Genomic DNA, 18166 nt, shown 5'->3' with positions numbered 1-18166 from the left:
AAAATGCAGAGATGTGAAATAAACTGCTGAAAGCTGTTGAAAAGATTAAAAAGGTGACGAAGATTAGGCAGAATGTGAGGAAAATTAAGCTCAAAGTGAGGAAGAAGAAGCAGAAGGTGAAGAAGGTGAACCTTAAAGTGGGGAAGAAGACGAAGGTGAGAGAGAGGATGTAGCTGAAGTTGAGGAAACTCAAACTGAAAGTGAGGAAACTGTAGATAAAAGTAAGGAAGAGTAAGCTGAAGGTGAGGAAGACAAGCTAAAAGTGGAAGAGAAGCTGAACATGAGGAAGAGAGAAAAAGAGAGAGCAGAGAGAGAAAGCTGAAAGTGAGGAAAATGAGGCTGAAAAAGAGAAAGAAGTAGGGAAAAGAGAGAAAGACAAAGACACAGAAAGAGAGGGAGACAGGGAGAGAAAGAGACACAGAAAGATATTGAAAAACTGCCAAAATAAAAACATTTTTTTATTCAGACTCTATGATACCAAATACTTTGTTGTTCCACATATTAAACCTATTTTGGTTTGTATTTCTGGTTAATAACTGATGCAGGCACGTTTCTGCTGCACATAACAAAGATTAATAAAGGTGTGCGTCTTTATGAGGAGACAGAAACCCGCGCTACAGTTTCCTCATCAGTCCCTATTAATGTTCAAAGCGACAGTGGGAACTGTTTAACCTTTGAGGTGTCTGACTAGTCATCCAGTTTCACTCAGTGGTTCCCACAAACATTCACCCCACAACCTCCTGATTGGGAATGCCAGTGTTGACAATATCCATGACCACTGCAATGCCCTCCTTCACTATGTGGGACCCTGACCTGTTCTTATTCGGCAGGAGGTTCTTCTGATTTTAACAGTGATTACTAAAAACCTCATTTTTAGGGACTCACAGAAGTGCATGATTAAAATCTGCTGCAAATAGTCTGCTTTTTCTTTTTGTGCTTTTTATTCTTTGCTGCTTTGTGTGTAAACACACGATTAACACAGCTTTACACTCGATAACTCATAGTTTAAATTTGACAAACAGAAACGCAGTTGGCACAATTGGGAAACCTTCATTGCCGACAGTTTGGATATCATTTATTAAAAAATATATTTACACTGGAAAAGCTGAAGATAAAAAACATACATTTGTAAACAATACACTGATATGTTAAGTTTATTTAAACCGATTGCATTGCAGAGTCTGCAAGTCTTAAAACAGCTCATATCAATGCACTTATAGATATCCTGAGAATAAATAGAAAACAATATACATGAAATCTCAAATTATTAAGTATTTATTGTCTAATTTTTTATTTTAATTTAAAGGTTGTGAATTTTAGTCTGCAGTCTTTCACAGAGAGCACGCCGCAACTGACCAAATCATCCCGACAGCAAGAAAAGTAAATAATCTAGCCTGCTTTTGGTTGCAGCTAAAATATTTAACTTCTCATGACATCAGAGTCTTTGGGGTTTTGGCACTGTGGCAAGGAAAAACTCCCTTCAGAAGAGCCAAATGAGGAAGAAACCTTGGGAGGAACCAGGCTCTCTGGGGGCCCATCCTCGTATGGGCTGGGGGACCTGCTGGGTCTACTGGGTGTAGTCTTTGTCGGTCGTAGATGGTTGATGGTAGATGGTAAATGGACTGTACTTATATAGGGCTTTTCGAGTGTTGCACCACTTTAAACTTTTACACTACGTCACATTCACCCTTTCACACTCACATTCACACACGGATGGCAGAGGCCGAAGTGCTAGTCTCCAATCAGGATCTATGCCCACTCATATCCAACGGCTATTCCACTGGGAGCTATTCGGGGTTCAGTGTCTCGCCTAAGGACACTTTGACATGTGACTGTAGCTGTCAGGGATTGAACCACCGACCTTCTGATTGAGAGATGACTGACTCTACCATTGTGCCACAGCCAGCCATCGTCCAATATGTGTAGTTTTCGTCAGTCGTCTGCTGTGTAGTTTTTGTCAGTCGTCTGTTGTGTAGTTTTCGTCAGTCGTCTACTGCGTGTAGTTTTTGTAAATTGTCTACTTTGTAGTTTTCGTCAGTCGTCTGCTGCGTAGTTTTCGTCAGTCGTCTGTTGCGTAGTTTTCGTCAGTCGTCTGCTGCGTAGTTTTCGTCAGTCGTCTGTTGCGTAGTTTTCGTCAGTCGTCTACTGTGTAGTTTTCGTCAGTCGTCTACTGCGTGTAGTTTTTGTAAATTGTCTACTGTGTAGTTTTTGTCAGTCGTCTACTGCGTCTAGTCTTTGTCAATTGTCTACTCATCTTCGGGCAGCTGTGGCTCAGTGGTAGAGTCGGTCCTCTCTCAATCAGAAGGTTGGGGGTTTGATCCCCGACTGCTACAGTCACATGTCGAAGTGTCCTTGGGCAAGACCTCATATTGCTCCAGGTGGCATAGCCATCGGGTATGAATGGGCATAGACTGGCACTTAAGCCACCTCAGCCTCTGCCATCAGTGCGTGAATGAGTGTGTGAATGGGTGAATGTGGCATGTAGTGTAAAAGCAGCTTCGAGTGGTGGAAAGACTAGAAAAGCCCGATATAAGTACAGTCCATTTACCACTTAGCATTTACCATCATATGTAGTCTTTGTCTGTGTGTATTTGTATGAACGTCCCTTCGCTGGATGTGTTCCTCCTCCGTCCCTCCTGCTGTCATCCAACGTTGCAACAATACTTAGTCCTGTGAATATCAACACAACACATCCAGGTGTTAGAGTATTGTTCTCCTAAACTTCCCATCTACCCTACCCTTCCTAAAAATGTTCCCTTCAGTGCACTTGTGATGGTATTTTTATCTCACCAGTCTTTTGTAAAACAGGATGTAGGCACTTTTCTTCCGCAGTTTCGTGACAGAGGACCTGCTGGTTTTTTTGACCCTTGCATCGTCGTAAGTGAACCAGCGGTCGGTTGGGTCCTCCATTTTCCCGTCGGGGTCCACGGCGTCACAGATGTAGTGTCCTACAGGTGAAGAAAAATGGTTAGATAGGCTGTCTTAAGACTTAGTGGATGGTAACAGTGATTCAGTCCATATTAAAGTAAAAACAAAACAATGACTAAATAGGATGTTGTGACAGAAAAACAATTTGTCTGATATTTGGTGCGATATCGTAGACATGGATGGATTATCTTACCATATCCTGGTTTGGAGCCACAGTGATTGATGACGCTGACCAGACTGTAGCAGCAACCATCCTGAAAAGGTAAAGCAAAAATGAGAGTTAGTACACCCAGTCCACACATTGACTTCTAAAGGCAATAGTCTGATTATATTGTTTGTAGTCACATCACTTAGTTTTTACTTACCTGGTTTGATGAAACCACCAGTTCGCTGTTCAGGTGGATGGGATCACGGACCTTCTTCAGCTTGAATGATGGCGTGAACCTGAAGCGTTTCAGGTGTAAGACCAGCACTCTGTAGATACACAGAAAGAAAAGTGGCAAAACTTGGTTAAAAATGAGGTCAAACACAGGAAGAGTGGAGCCAAGTTTGACACCACTGGGTTAACAGGTATCATCATTTTGCACAGGATTTGTGATGGATGTGATGTTGCATACCTTGGAAAGGTTTCAAAAGAGGACTGCTGGCCTGAAACGGTGGAACCACACTGGCATCTGTACTCCAAATCAGTCTCCTGCAAAACAGCAAAGAACATGTTTTAATTTGATGCTGCATTTACACAAACCAAACAATTATACACATGGACATATTTCATACCTTCAGGTAGTTCTCGAGCATCTGGTCCACCGTCTTACATCCAGGGACCAGGTCGAGGGACAGGTTAGTGAACTCTTCCTGTCTTCTGGATCCTGCTCCACAGCTGCACATTCAAAAGACAAAACACTTATAATACAGGTTACAACAAGTTCTACTGTAGAAGATTCACCTCAACAATTCTATGTGATGATCCAGTTGAATGAAGCATTTCACCAAAATTAATTTAAAAAACTGTCAAAGTGATTCGATGTCAGACATTTCTCATCAGTGTAAATATTTCGCCCTCCCTCAAATGATTTCAGAATCAGAATCAGGTTTATTGCCAAGTAGGCTGACGCATACAAGGAATTTGTTTTGGTGGTTTTGGTGAAGAACAATGAACACAGAACTAGAATAAAAATAAGTAAAAGACTTATATATAAAAAAACTACACGTATAATACAAAATATGTACAACAGGTGTGATTAAAAACTGTTCAGATGTGCAGGATATTAGTGAGTGCAAAAGCTTACAGTATAAAGTTAAGTTCAAAATAAAAATAATGCAGTGTACAGACAATAGAAGAGTCTAGTGTGCGTTCGTGTAACGCATAGTCTGAACTGGAGTCTTAAACATTTGTGGAACGTTGAGTGACTGAGGGGCTGGATGAGAGTCCTGTGGGAGCGTGGTTGTTGACGAGGCTGGCAGCAGAGGGGAAGAGACTGTTCTTGTGTCGGGAGGTTTTGGTCCCGATGGAGTGCAGCCTCTTGCCAGAGGGGAGGGTCTCAAAGAGACCGAGCTGAGAGGGGTCGGCCACACTCTTACCTGCGAGCCTCAGGGTCACCCTCTTCAGACATAGTATTATGGGTGAAACTGTGTTGTCATACCTTCTGCAGGTCCTGGTGTTCTTCATCTTGAACACCATGTGATGTTCAATGGGACACATGAAGCTTTGTCCCATGCTGCTGGCCCTCTTGTGCAGCAGTGGGCCCAAAGTCCTCATGTGCTCGAACACAGCGATCAGGAACTCGTGTGCGTCCTGCAGATACACAATGAAAATAACACAGAGGAGTTTGAGAAGAGATGAATCTATGAGGAAGTGGTGAAACAACAAAGCATGAAACCACTTTACTTACTTTCTGATGGTGATCTCTGAACTCTGGAGCGTAGCTGGAGACTACACTCTTGAAGGCAGTGAGGAGCTGGAGTTTTTGGCGGGAGTCCTTCGAGAAGTGAGCCTTCTTAATTTCCATAAACGACCTGCAAAGATAGGAAAAAGGTTTAGAGGCATTGTCTTTGCGTTAAAGTTTTGGAAATCATGATACAACTTGAGGAAAAAATGTAGTGATTGCATCTGATAGGTGCTGTACCTGAGGAGTTCTGCATCTGGCACAGAACCCCAAAACTGCTCCTGACCAGTGATGGTGCTGATGAAGTCCTCAAGGGTCAGGAGGCTCTGCAGGCAGGAGTTCATGTAGCAGTTGTTTCCTGGGTTGGGGAACCTGAAATACAAAAAGGAGAAATAAAACGCATCAATATGATAATTCTTTAATAAAAAACAACTTTTTAAAACTTTGAATGGATGAATTTGTGCTTCCTGCATGTGTAGATGTACTTACCCAAGACACTTGAACCGCTCCTTCCTGCAGAGCTTGGTGACGATGGTGGAGGGGCCTTCACAGACGTCTATTCTGAGAACAGTTGGATCTTCTCTGGTTTCCTCCTGCTGGTTCTTCTCCAACTCGTCCTGGTGATGGGTGGGAAGGCGCTTCTCCTTCTGGCAGAGTTCTTCTTCCTTTGGTGGTTTGAGCTCCACCACCTTGTCCTGGTGAGGAGCGGTCCAGCACTGCTTCCTCTGGCACTGTTCCTCCTCCAATGGTGCCACCCGACATCTTTTCTGTTGGAGCAAAGACATACTTTGTTTGACTAATGTTCAGACACATGAATCTACTAATAATTATCTAGTTCATGTTAAGTTCTTGATTTTATGTCAAAATACATACCTTGCTGAACCACCAAGGCTTGCTAGGCTTTTTCTTGGCGGTTGGGTTGTCGGTTGTTTGTTTGTTGGTGGTTTTTTTGTTTTGTTGACTCTGAAAACAAAAGCACAGGATTTAGAATCACCTGTCTCAAATATTTCTGTGGACATTTACAAAATAAAGGTCCAAGTAGAGTTCGTACAAACAAAAGTCTGCTTAATATGAAGGCTTGAAACTTCATCAACATACCAAAGGTCGTCCAAAGAGTCGATGCCACCAAGCTGTCTTTGGTTCCTTGTTGGTTGTGGCAGCTGGAGCGTCATGTTGAGTGACACTGGTGATAAAGAGACACAACGTGGGTTCAGTTTGGAGTCATGCAAACGTTTAAATACATACATACACACAAACATGCATACACACAAACATACAGACATTCATACAACACATACATACATACATATATTTATACACATATACATATAAAAGGATGGATCACTGTCTATTTCCTTGTGAATTCAGCTTTGTACTACAAAAAGTATTTTTTTAAGACCAACTGGATTACGTAAATTTCGGTGAGACTTTATTAAATCAAGTTATTACATTTATGTTCCTCCACCAATTATTGTTTTGCAGAATACAAGGCAAATTGCTTGTTTTCAAATATCAGCTGACAACTGAAATATATCTCACAGGAGACATGTCCAGGTCAGCTGTCCAGTCTCAGGTCTACAGCTGTGCTACTCAAAGGGCCCGGACTAAGCTCTGTGTTCCCTGACCTTGGACACAAACATGGAAATCTCTCATGTGTTTGTATAAAATCATTCATCAGACTTGACAAGGAAACTATAACCAGGTCCATGAAGTTAAATACACTGTTAGGATATATGTACTTACCTCCTCGGAGAGCTTTCGATTGGTCTGCTCTCCGCCACCACACTTACAACAGGAACTGACTTCTGTAGAGAAAACAGAAAAGATGAAAATGTTTAATATTTAATGTTTCTACACAGTGGATTTAAACTGGCTTCACACAAGGTTTCTACTAAATACTATAAATGTCATATTAACAGTGGAGACATGAAAGACAATGTCTATTTGGATGGATCTAGAAAACACACCTTTCCACAAAAGAATCGAAACATCTTTGTGATCGTTGGTAAAGTTAAACCTGATGAAGTTTGGGAGCTAACTGCTTCACTGCTGACGGTCAGGTTAACTGAACTAAACTACTTCTAACTTCAAGGTCTGGTTAACTCAACTAAACTGCTTCTCACTTGAAGGTCTGGCGAACTGTACTAAACTAGTTCAACTTAAAGGACAGGGTAACTGAATTCATGATGTCAGAAGTGAGATCAAAGCTGTTCTAGAATGTTTCTGTCATGTTCTCTTGTCATAGTCCAAAATGGAATTTAGAGTTGGAGTTACCATGGTAACAAACATGTTTATTTTAGAAATGCATGTATGTTGAAATGTTACAAGTAGGCCTGTATATGTTATAAAACTGATAAAAACAGTAGATTGGTGGCCTAAAAAAGGCCCAAACTACAATAATGTAAAAATCATATGAAAACAAAGTGAAACAGAAACCCGGTTTAAGCTGCTGCTTTGGGCCCAAACTACATCTCTAAATGATCTTAGTAAACGTAACATTATATTGGTTATTATTATTATATTAATCATTTTATCCCCCTTTTCAAGAACATGAACTGCATATGTGGGTTTTGTAACAGGGACATTTAAAGCTATTTTTCTGAACTACCTTGCTACCGTTTACAGGAGTCAAACACATATTGAAGTCCTTTGTAGGACAACTTTATCTAAAAGTTATGAACACTATGAGGACAGCAAAATTACTCAAATCAGTCCCGGGAGAGACTCGTGAGCGGGGTGAGAGCTCCGCTTGAAGCGTCCAGTTCAGTCGATGGTGACTCCAACCTCTGTCACAGCGTCTCTCTCCTTACAAGCAGAAAAGAGAGCAAGGAGACAGATTGTCTTTACAGGGCTGAGGAACATCAAACAATCACTTAAGAAATAACTTGAGAAGGTTGATGAGACACATGAAGCATAATACATTTAGTTAAAACCCAACAAGCTGCAATTTGCATTTATTGAAGGCGTACTATTTGTCAAAAAAGATACAAACATATGAGGTAAAAAAACGTACGAAGAGTTGGACGTGACAATGATTCATGCCTGTTTTGTTCTGGTGGGGGTTTTGATGACAGCCAGAAAAAAAAGCTCAGCTGTCAGACTGTTCACAATCATTTTTACTGTAAATGTATAACTAGAAAAATTGCATTTCCTTGCAGAAAATGCGTGGGGCTGCTGAGAGCTGAAGGCTGAAATGCAATTGCTAAACACTGCTGAAAATGCAGAGATGTGAAATAAACTGCTGAAAGCTGTTGAAAAGATTAAAAAGGTGACGAAGATTAGGCAGAATGTGAGGAAAATTAAGCTCAAAGTGAGGAAGAAGAAGCAGAAGGTGAAGAAGGTGAACCTTAAAGTGGGGAAGAAGACGAAGGTGAGAGAGAGGATGTAGCTGAAGTTGAGGAAACTCAAGCTGAAAGTGAGGAAACTGTAGATAAAAGTAAGGAAGAGTAAGCTGAAGGTGAGGAAGACAAGCTAAAAGTGGAAGAGAAGCTGAACATGAGGAAGAGAGAAAAAGAGAGAGCAGAGAGAGAAAGCTGAAAGTGAGGAAAATGAGGCTGAAAAAGAGAAAGAAGTAGGGAAAAGAGAGAAAGACAAAGACACAGAAAGAGAGGGAGACAGGGAGAGAAAGAGACACAGAAAGATATTGAAAAACTGCCAAAATAAAAACATTTTTTTATTCAGACTCTATGATACCAAATACTTTGTTGTTCCACATATTAAACCTATTTTGGTTTGTATTTCTGGTTAATAACTGATGCAGGCACGTTTCTGCTGCACATAACAAAGATTAATAAAGGTGTGCGTCTTTATGAGGAGACAGAAACCCGCGCTACAGTTTCCTCATCAGTCCCTATTAATGTTCAAAGCGACAGTGGGAACTGTTTAACCTTTGAGGTGTCTGACTAGTTATCCAGTTTCACTCAGTGGTTCCCACAAACATTCACCCCACAACCTCCTGATTGGGAATGCCAGTGTTGACAATATCCATGACCACTGCATTGCCCTCCTTCACTTCCTGAATGAGAGGTTTGCCCTTTGACCTGAGCCCATAATTTGTTATGGACTGTGAATGTGTTAGCCTAGCCTTACTCAGCGTCTTACCTCTACCTTTCTGATCTCTGTCTTTGGGACCGGACAGGACTGACAGTGCAAGAGCCCAGTGTCCATTTTGAAAGGTTCTTCTTCTTGTGTTGTTTTTAGGGGTGAAATGGGCTGTGAGGGCCAAGGAGGCATCTATGTGGGACCCTGACCTGTTCTTATTCGGCAGGAGGTTCTTCTGATTTTAACAGTGATTACTAAAAACCTCATTTTTAGGGACTCACAGAAGTGCATGATTAAAATCTGCTGCAAATAGTCTGCTTTTTCTTTTTGTGCTTTTTATTCTTTGCTGCTTTGTGTGTAAACACACGATTAACACAGCTTTACACTCGATAACTCATAGTTTAAATTTGACAAACAGAAACGCAGTTGGCACAATTGGGAAACCTTCATTGCCGACAGTTTGGATATCATTTATTAAAAAATATATTTACACTGGAAAAGCTGAAGATAAAAAACATACATTTGTAAACAATACACTGATATATTAAGTTTATTTAAACCGATTGCATTGCAGAGTCTGCAAGTCTTAAAACAGCTCATATCAATGCACTTATAGATATCCTGAGAATAAATAGAAAACAATATACATGAAATCTCAAATTATTAAGTATTTATTGTCTAATTTTTTATTTTAATTTAAAGGTTGTGAATTTTAGTCTGCAGTCTTTCACAGAGAGCACGCCGCAACTGACCAAATCATCCCGACAGCAAGAAAAGTAAATAATCTAGCCTGCTTTTGGTTGCAGCTAAAATATTTAACTTCTCATGACATCAGAGTCTTTGGGGTTTTGGCACTGTGGCAAGGAAAAACTCCCTTCAGAAGAGCCAAATGAGGAAGAAACCTTGGGAGGAACCAGGCTCTCTGGGGGCCCATCCTCGTATGGGCTGGGGGACCTGCTGGGTCTACTGGGTGTAGTCTTTGTCGGTCGTAGATGGTAGATGGTAAATGGTAAATGGACTGTACTTATATAGGGCTTTTCGAGTGTTGCACCACTTTAAACTTTTACACTACGTCACATTCACCCTTTCACACTCACATTCACACACGGATGGCAGAGGCCGAAGTGCAAGTCTCCAATCAGGATCTATGCCCACTCATATCCAACGACTATTCCACTGGGAGCTATTCGGGGTTCAGTGTCTCGCCTAAGGACACTTTGACATGTGACTGTAGCTGTCAGGGATTGAACCACCGACCTTCTGATTGAGAGATGACTGACTCTACCACTGAGCCACAGCTGCCCATCGTCGAATATTTGTAGTTTTCGTCAGTCGTCTGCTGTGTAGTTTTTGTCAGTCGTCTGTTGTGTAGTTTTCGTCAGTCGTCTACTGCGTGTAGTTTTTGTAAATTGTCTACTTTGTAGTTTTCGTCAGTCGTCTGCTGCGTAGTTTTTGTCAGTCGTCTACTGCGTAGTTTTCGTCAGTCGTCTGTTGCGTAGTTTTCGTCAGTCGTCTGCTGCGTAGTTTTCGTCAGTCGTCTGTTGCGTAGTTTTCGTCAGTCGTCTACTGTGTAGTTTTCGTCAGTCGTCTACTGCGTGTAGTTTTTGTAAATTGTCTACTGTGTAGTTTTTGTCAGTCGTCAACTGCGTGTAGTTTTCGTCAGTCGTCTACTGCGTCTAGTCTTTGTCAATTGTCTACTCATCTTCGGGCAGCTGTGGCTCAGTGGTAGAGTCGGTCCTCTCTCAATCAGAAGGTTTGGGGTTTGATCCCCGACTGCTACAGTCACATGTCGAAGTGTCCTTGGGCAAGACCTCATATTGCTCCAGGTGGCATAGCCATCGGGTATGAATGGGCATAGACTGGCACTTAAGCCACCTCAGCCTCTGCCATCAGTGCGTGAATGAGTGTGTGAATGGGTGAATGTGGCATGTAGTGTAAAAGCAGCTTCGAGTGGTGGAAAGACTAGAAAAGCCCGATATAAGTACAGTCCATTTACCACTTAGCATTTACCATCATATGTAGTCTTTGTCTGTGTGTATTTGTATGAACGTCCCTTCGCTGGATGTGTTCCTCCTCCGTCCCTCCTGCTGTCATCCAACGTTGCAACAATACTTAGTCCTGTGAATATCAACACAACACATCCAGGTGTTAGAGTATTGTTCTCCTAAACTTCCCATCTACCCTACCCTTCCTAAAAATGTTCCCTTCAGTGCACTTGTGATGGTATTTTTATCTCACCAGTCTTTTGTAAAACAGGATGTAGGCACTTTTCTTCCGCAGTTTCGTGACAGAGGACCTGCTGGTTTTTTTGACCCTTGCATCGTCGTAAGTGAACCAGCGGTCGGTTGGGTCCTCCATTTTCCCGTCGGGGTCCACGGCGTCACAGATGTAGTGTCCTACAGGTGAAGAAAAATGGTTAGATAGGCTGTCTTAAGACTTAGTGGATGGTAACAGTGATTCAGTCCATATTAAAGTAAAAACAAAACAATGACTAAATAGGATGTTGTGACAGAAAAACAATTTGTCTGATATTTGGTGCGATATCGAAGACATGGATGGATTATCTTACCATATCCTGGTTTGGAGCCACAGTGATTGATGACGCTGACCAGACTGTAGCAGCAACCATCCTGAAAAGGTAAAGCAAAAATGAGAGTTAGTACACCCAGTCCACACATTGACTTCTAAAGGCAATAGTCTGATTATATTGTTTGTAGTCACATCACTTAGTTTTTACTTACCTGGTTTGATGAAACCACCAGTTCGCTGTTCAGGTGGATGGGATCACGGACCTTCTTCAGCTTGAATGATGGCGTGAACCTGAAGCGTTTCAGGTGTAAGACCAGCACTCTGTAGATACACAGAAAGAAAAGTGGCAAAACTTGGTTAAAAATGAGGTCAAACACAGGAAGAGTGGAGCCAAGTTTGACACCACTGGGTTAACAGGTATCATCATTTTGCACAGGATTTGTGATGGATGTGATGTTGCATACCTTGGAAAGGTTTCAAAAGAGGACTGCTGGCCTGAAACGGTGGAACCACACTGGCATCTGTACTCCAAATCAGTCTCCTGCAAAACAGCAAAGAACATGTTTTAATTTGATGCTGCATTTACACAAACCAAACAATTATACACATGGACATATTTCATACCTTCAGGTAGTTCTCGAGCATCTGGTCCACCGTCTTACATCCAGGGACCAGGTCGAGGGACAGGTTAGTGAACTCTTCCTGTCTTCTGGATCCTGCTCCACAGCTGCACATTCAAAAGATAATACACTTATAATACAGGTTACAACAAGTTCTACTGTAGAAGATTCACCTCAACAATTCTATGTGATGATCCAGTTGAATGAAGCATTTCACCAAAATTAATTTAAAAAACTGTCAAAGTGATTCGATGTCAGACATTTCTCATCAGTGTAAATTTTTTGCCTCCTTCATATGGTTTCAGAATCAGGTTTATTGCCAAGTAGGCTGACACACACAAGGAATTTGTTTTGGTGGTTTTGGTGAAGAACAATGAACACAGAACTAGAATAAAAATAAGTAAAAGACTTATATATAAAAAAACTACACGTATAATACAAAATATGTACAACAGGTGTGATTAAAAACTGTTCAGATGTGCAGGATATTAGTGAGTGCAAAAGCTTACAGTATAAAGTTAAGTTCAAAATAAAAATAATGCAGTGTACAGACAATAGAAGAGTCTAGTGTGCGTTCGTGTAACGCATAGTCTGAACTGGAGTCTTAAACATTTGTGGAACGTTGAGTGACTGAGGGGCTGGATGAGAGACCGTGACACGTGGGGGCGTGGTTGTTGACGAGGCTGGCAGCAGACGGGAAGAGACTGTTCTTGTGTCGGGAGGTTTTGGTCCCGATGGAGTGCAGCCTCTTGCCAGAGGGGAGGGTCTCAAAGAGACCGGGCTGAGAGGGGTCGGCCACACTCTTACCTGCGAGCCTCAGGATCACCCTCTTCAGACATAGTATTATGGGTGAAACTGTGTTGTCATACCTTCTGCAGGTCCTGGTGTTCTTCATCTTGAACACCATGTGATGTTCAATGGGACACATGAAGCTTTGTCCCATGCTGCTGGCCCTCTTGTGCAGCAGTGGGCCCAAAGTCCTCATGTGCTCGAACACAGCGATCAGGAACTCGTGTGCGTCCTGCAGATACACAATGAAAATAACACAGAGGAGTTTGAGAAGAGATGAATCTATGAGGAAGTGGTGAAACAACAAAGCATGAAACCACTTTACTTACTTTCTGATGGTGATCTCTGAACTCTGGAGTGTAGCTGGAGACTACACTCTTGAAGGCAGTGAGGAGCTGGAGTTTTTGGCGGGAGTCCTTCGAGAAGTGAGCCTTCTTAATTTCCATAAACGACCTGCAAAGATAGGAAAAAGGTTTAGAGGCATTGTCTTTGCATTAAAGTTTTGGAAATCATGATACAACTTGAGGAAAAAATGTAGTGATTGCATCTGATAGGTGCTGTACCTGAGGAGTTCTGCATCTGGCACAGAACCCCAAAACTGCTCCTGACCAGTGATGGTGCTGATGAAGTCCTCAAGGGTCAGGAGGCTCTGCAGGCAGGAGTTCATATAGCAGTTGTTTCCTGGGTTGGGGAACCTGAAATACAAAAAGGAGAAATAAAACGCATCAATATGATAATTCTTTAATAAAAAACAACTTTTTAAAACTTTGAATGGATGAATTTGTGCTTCCTGCATGTGTAGATGTACTTACCCAAGACACTTGAACCGCTCCTTCCTGCAGAGCTTGGTGACGATGGTGGAGGGGCCTTCACAGACGTCTATTCTGAGAACAGTTGGATCTTTTCTGGTTTCCTCCTGCTGGTTCTTCTCCAACTCGTCCTGGTGATGGGTGGGAAGGCGCTTCTCCTTCTGGCAGAGTTCTTCTTCCTTCGGTGGTTTGAGCTCCACCACCTTGTCCTGGTGAGGAGCGGTCCAGCACTGCTTCCTCTGGCACTGTTCCTCCTCCAGTGGTGCCACCCGACATCTTTTCTGTTGGAGCAAACACATACTTTGTTTGACTAATGTTCAGACACATGAATCTACTAATAATTATCTAGTTCATGTTAAGTTCTTGACTTTATGTCAAAATACATACCTTGCTGAACCACCAAGGCTTGCTAGGCTTTTTCTTGGCGGTTGGGTTGTCGGTTGTTTGTTTGTTGGTGGTTTTTTTGTTTTGTTGACTCTGAAAACAAAAGCACAGGATTTAGAATCACCTGTCTCAAATATTTCTGTGGACATTTACAAAATAAAGGTCCAAGTAGAGTTCGTACAAACAAAAGTCTGCTTAATATGAAGGCTTGAAACTTCATCAACATACCAAAGGTCGTCCAAAGAGTCGATGCCACCAAGCTGTCTTTGGTTCCTTGTTGGTTGTGGCAGCTGGAGCGTCATGTTGAGTGACACTGGTGATAAAGAGACATAACGTGGGTTAGGTTTGGAGTCATGCAAACATTTAAATACATACATACACACAAACATGCATACACACAAACATTCATACAACACATACATACATAAATATATTTATACACATATACATATAAAAGGATGGATCACTGTCTATTTCCTTGTGAATTCAGCTTTGTACTACAAAAAGTATTTTTTTAAGACCAACTGGATTACGTAAATTTCGGTGAGACTTTATTAAATCAAGTTATTACATTTATGTTCCTCCACCAATTATTGTTTTGCAGAATACAAGGCAAATTGCTTGTTTTCAAATATCAGCTGACAACTGAAATATATCTCACAGGAGACATGTCCAGGTCAGCTGTCCAGTCTCAGGTCTACAGCTGTGCTACTCAAAGGGCCCGGACTAAGCTCTTTGTTCCCTGACCTTGGACACAAACATGGAAATCTCTCATGTGTTTGTATAAAATCATTCATCAGACTTGACAAGGAAACTATAACCAGGTCCATGAAGTTAAATACACTGTTAGGATATATGTACTTACCTCCTCGGAGAGCTTTCGATTGGTCTGCTCTCCGCCACCACACTTACAACAGGAACTGACTTCTGTAGAGAAAACAGAAAAGATGAAAATGTTTAATATTTAATGTTTCTACACAGTGGATTTAAACTGGCTTCACACAAGGTTTCTACTAAATACTATAAATGTCATATTAACAGTGGAGACATGAAAGACAATGTCTATTTGGATGGATCTAGAAAACACACCTTTCCACAAAAGAATCGAAACATCTTTGTGATCGTTGGTAAAGTTAAACCTGATGAAGTTTGGGAGCTAACTGCTTCACTGCTGACGGTCAGGTTAACTGAACTAAACTACTTCTAACTTCAAGGTCTGGTTAACTCAACTAAACTGCTTCTCACTTGAAGGTCTGGCGAACTGTACTAAACTAGTTCAACTTAAAGGACAGGGTAACTGAATTCATGATGTCAGAAGTGAGATCAAAGCTGTTCTAGAATGTTTCTGTCATGTTCTCTTGTCATAGTCCAACATGGAATTTAGAGTTGGAGTTACCATGGTAACAAACATGTTTATTTTAGAAATGCATGTATGTTGAAATGTTACAAGTAGGCCTGTATATGTTATAAAACTGATAAAAACAGTAGATTGGTGGCCTAAAAAAGGCCCAAACTACAATAATGTAAAAATCATATGAAAACAAAGTGAAACAGAAACCCGGTTTAAGCTGCTGCTTTGGGCCCAAACTACATCTCTAAATGATCTTAGTAAACGTAACATTATATTGGTTATTATTATTATATTAATCATATTATCCCCCTTTTCAAGTACATGAACTGCATATGTGGGTTTTGTAACAGGGACATTTAAAGCTATTTTTCTGAACTACCTTGCTACCGTTTACAGGAGTCAAACACATATTGAAGTCCTTTGTAGGACAACTTTATCTAAAAGTTATGAACACTATGAGGACAGCAAAATTACTCAAATCAGTCCCGGGAGAGACTCGTGAGCGGGGTGAGAGCTCCGCTTGAAGCGTCCAGTTCAGTCGATGGTGACTCCAACCTCTGTCACAGCGTCTCTCTCCTTACAAGCAGAAAAGAGAGCAAGGAGACAGATCGTCTTTACAGGGCTGAGGAACATCAAACAATCACTTAAGAAATAACTTGAGAAGGTTGATGAGACACATGAAGCATAATACATTTAGTTAAAACCCAACAAGCTGCAATTTGCATTTATTGAAGGCGTACTATTTTTTTTAAAAAGATACAAACATATGAGGTAAAAAACGTACGTGTTACATGTTTTTTACATGTCATCTGGACATTTCATGGGAAGGCATTTTCCCTTGGTTTTCTGTGAGCAAAAAAATAAGCACTTGCAGAAATTCAACTGAACCATCTTTGATAATTCCATCATTAAACAGTCCTTTCCCACATATTAGATAACCATAACTACTACTCTGAATTCTGTGTTATAATTTCAGCCACTTAATACTTTACTGCAAATACTTCAAGCTGCAGTCCTCAAGTGGCGACTTGGAGCCCCCTATTAAAATGACCCAACGGTACAGCAGCATTTTTTTACAAGTTTACACAACAAAAACACAACATTCACTTAGTTCTCATCAAAGACTTTTATTGTGAAAGCCTTGCTATTGATTTTGACCCTGTGACCTCTGAGTTTCAGGTCAGAGAGCTAGCAGTCGTCCCTCTCCTCCCCTGAGAGTTGGAGCGCAGAGATGGATGAGTCTGACAGGAAGGTCCTCTCCGGCCTGTGATGGATGCCGCTGGCTCCGACGCTCCGACCGCGGCGAGGGAACAAGAAGGCTACGCGGCGAGGAGGAGCAGGAGGGTGTAGGTCAGGGTTATATATAGAAAATAGATGATGAGGCCTTTGCCCCGCCCTCTCTGTGATGCATGATGACAGTCCCTCCAGCTGCGTCCACTCAGGTGATGTCATCTGAAATGGACGATGGGTGAAGTGGCGGAGCAGATGTCCCAGCACGGCACTCAAACACCGCCGACCCACCGTGTCAAGTTGACTCTGCTCAGCACAGCGTGAAGGACCAGAGGCCTGACAGGTCAGACTGAAGGTCAAAGGTCAAAGTACATTAATGGAGTACAGGGGCCACATTCACAAACACCCAGGCTGCTCCCCAAGTCTCTTAAATTGCATCCATGTTTCCTTCACTTGCGTCTTAGTCCCTCCCACCAGAGATGCATGGAGAGACGTGAGGAAACCAAGAGAGGAGAGAGGAAACTTGTTTTTTAAGAGACATGAGACGTCCTTTCTGATGAAGCGTCACGTGCTGCGACGTCTGTTTGTCAGCTGATCACCGCTGGATCAGCTGTCAGTCTGCTTTAACAGCTGTTTGTGTCTGTACACATGTGCACTGTATTAATTCTAATAAATCACACAGTAACAGTGTTTCCTCTCTGTAACCTGTTACCTGTGTAACAAACACCTGCACATGAAGAACAGGATGCAGTCTGTGTTCCTGCTGCAGAGACATACGGACATTTCTTACCAGCACTATGTCTTTATCACAGATAATCTGATCTGAATTAATTATTTAATAAGCCCAAATACTGTCTGTTCATGAACTATGAAAATGATTGATTAGGCTAAAAGTTTCAGGATAAATAGAAATCACGTCACGCTGATCAAACCCGACCTCACTGATGATCACGCTCACACGTAAAAAGTGTTACCTGCTGACAGAGAGACTCTCCTGCTCCCTCTGAATTTATTCATTCATCTGCAATAAAAGTTAGCAGGGGAATAACTGATCATGACAAGAGGTATGTTTTTAGATTAAATTTATTAGAAATGAATCTGTTTTTGCCACTTTTGATTTTTAGACAACTTATTTTTACTCAGATGTTGACTCAGAAAACAAATCAAATTGTTATGATCAATATTTCGTTCTAAACGATATCAGGTTGTCAAATACCAACTCATTACACCAACGTTGTTTATAGTCGGTTTCAAGGCGCCCTGTAAAGTCTGTTTTAAGGTCCACTTCTTCCTCCCTGCGATATGAAACTCCGGTGGTGTTTCACATAAGTCCGATCTGCTGCAGCGTCCAATCACTAACTGATATCTAATAAGGGGGCGTGTCGGCCAGTAAAAGACTTCCGTGGAGGCTGGTCTCGTGTATCCTCGCTTAGCTTTGAGACGGTCCTCAATATGGCGGCTCTGGAACTACTTCTGGTTCGGGCGAGGAGCTATCAAATAAGAGACTTGGGAAGCAGCCCCAGATGCCAAAAGTAGCTCAAGTATCCAGCCAAAGAGTAACTCACGAAACTGTTTATTTTTGGGAAAATACTTCTATAG

The sequence above is a fragment of the Semicossyphus pulcher genome, unplaced genomic scaffold (genome assembly GCF_022749685.1).
Source record: "Semicossyphus pulcher isolate SPU_LCO1_2020_fin unplaced genomic scaffold, fSemPul1.0.p SCAF_8, whole genome shotgun sequence".
Classification (NCBI taxonomy): Eukaryota; Metazoa; Chordata; class Actinopteri; order Labriformes; family Labridae; genus Semicossyphus; species Semicossyphus pulcher.
The sequence above is the reverse complement of the archived record's forward strand: the minus strand, read 5'-3'. Positions refer to the sequence as shown.